Source organism: Babylonia areolata, chromosome 33 (assembly GCF_041734735.1).
Source record: "Babylonia areolata isolate BAREFJ2019XMU chromosome 33, ASM4173473v1, whole genome shotgun sequence".
In the NCBI taxonomy this organism is placed as follows: domain Eukaryota; kingdom Metazoa; phylum Mollusca; class Gastropoda; order Neogastropoda; family Buccinidae; genus Babylonia; species Babylonia areolata.
The window spans coordinates 11,133,322-11,135,821 of record NC_134908.1 but is presented as its reverse complement, the minus strand read 5'-3'; positions in this window follow the sequence as shown (position 1 = coordinate 11,135,821).

The window sequence follows — 2,500 nt, the reverse complement described above, 5'->3', positions numbered from 1 at the left end:
GTCTGTCTGTCTTTCAGTCTGTCTGTCTGTCTGACACTGTGTCCACTGGGTTCCATTCAACAGCACACACATGACGACAAACATGACAGGACAGCTGACGAACAAGCGACACACACTGTGGGCCTCCCTCCCTCCCTCCCGCTGACCACTCCAGTCTTCACTCCTCACTGACCACTCAAGTTGAGAGGAAAGCAAAGGTCGCTGCCACTGCCCCCACCCCCACCACCCTCTCTCTCTCTCTCTCTCTCTCTCTCTTCTGGCAGATAGTTCCCTAAATCAGAATGGGTGGGTGGGAGTGTAGGTGGGGGTGCGGACGAAGAAGAGAAACCACAAAGAAGAGGGAAGAGACTTTAAAGAGGGACAGGGGGGAGGGGGGAAAGAGGGGGGTGGGGGAGCTCAGGGGAGGGGGGGAGAGAAGAGAGGGAGGGGTAAAGGAGGGTGTAAAGGGTGTGGGTGAGGGGGGTGGGGAGGGAGGGGAAGGAAGTGACACGAGTTGGTCGTGTGGCCCCAGTGACAGACTGCTTCGGTTCGGGTCCCTGCCTCTTGCCTTCACTGCACTGCTGTAGGGCCTCGACTGAAGACAGACAGACAGACAGACAGAAACGAACAGAGACATTACAAAACAAAAAATGTTGTTACGCCGTTTCGGTTCTGTGAAAAGCATTAGCAAATGCATCATATATATGTATATACATATACCAAGAGCAGTGATGGCCTAGAGGTAACACGTCCGCATAAGAAGCGAGAGAATTTGAGCGCACTGGTTCGAATCATAGCGAAGCCGCCGATATTTTCTCCCCCTCCACTAGACCTTGAGTGGTGGTCTGGACGCTAGTCATTCGGATGAGACGATAAACCGAGGTCCCGTGTGTAGCATGCACTTAGCGCATGTAAAAGTACCCACGGCAACAAGAGGGTTGCTCCTGGCAAAATTATGTAGAAAAATCCACTTCAATAGGAAAAAACAAATAAAACTGCACGCAGGGAAAAAAAATGGGTGGCGCTGTAGTGTAGCGACGCGCTCTCCCTGGGGAGAACAGCCCGAATTTCACACAGAGAAATCTATTGTGATAAAAAGAAATACAAATATAGATATGTTTTAATATATTTTGTTTCCGTTCTTGATAGATTTCCACCTTATATCACACTACAATTCCACCGTCCCTCATATCAAATATGAGTAAATAGATAAAGCAACAAAAATGGTACGAAAGAAAACTTATAACGCAAAAGGTTTACTAAAATACACAGTTATCAATGTACATACAATATAAACCAAAGATTGGCAGCCAAACGTAGGTGATGCTGGAATGAAATATGTCAACACACAGAACTGGGAAGAAGAAAAGGCGAACACAGAAAAGAGAATTGGCAAGGAATATAATAGGGGTTCTGTTGGGGAGGAAATTCAGTTTGTTTCAGAATGTTCCAAAAATACTGTAATTCGAAATAAATTGATGCCACATAAATATAAACCACATATGTCAATGTTCGGTTTAAACAATGTATTCAGTGCTGGGAAGAAAACACAAATTAATCTAAGTAAATTTATAAAACTTGGAAAAGGTGTATAACTTTTGTTACTTCTAAAACATACTTGTCAGTATGTTTAAGTTTGATTTGTTTTGTTGCAAATCATTATCATTAGCGCGTGCGTGTGTGTGTGTGTGTGCATGGGTGTGCGTTTTTGCGTATTTCGGAGACATCGTTGGACTGAAGTTGTGATTCAATGAGTATGTATTGTTATTGTATCCTCCACACCCCAAAAGGGGCAAAAGGATTAAATCTCTTTGAATCTTTGAATGATGAATCAACGTCAGTACACAACAACCGCTATATTCAGCAAAGAAAGAAAATGACAAAGTAGAAAAAAGGGGAATGACATGAATTTGGGGTGGGAACGTTTAACTTTTTAAAGCAAAGACCACATATGCACGTATATAAAGTGTATGTATCATGGGGTCTTTGATAAGAGTCCTGTTCATTATTCAGTTTGGACAACTTTTCATCAACATTCGCTTAGTGTTACCTTCAGTTTGAAATCACTCGCTAATTAAACTGCTGTTGAAAAAGCAACACAAATTTGGAACACGCTTTTTTCTTTATTTTTACTGGCTTACGTTTGGTAAATATGAAATTTAACACGAACATTCTTCTTCTTCTCCCTTAACTGTGTGAAGAGTCATTGCAGCCCCACACAGAACTGTTCACCAGATTCCTCCAGGTCTGTCAGCTGTATGACAAAGCCCGGGTCTCTGCAGAAGGTTTTCCTGTCCATGCTGCAGTGTTGTCAGTCCATCGTTTCTCTCTGTCTCCCCCTCTGTCTCCCTCCCTCAACAGTCCCCTGGAGAATGGTTTTATCACGGCCAGTGGATCGTGAATCTTTGAGAACAATATGACGACGTTACAAAGACGTTGTGCTTTAACTGATTCATGGATGGGCCAACATTCGGGTCACGTGACAGACTGACATGATCGTACAGTTGGGCCATCAGCAAAG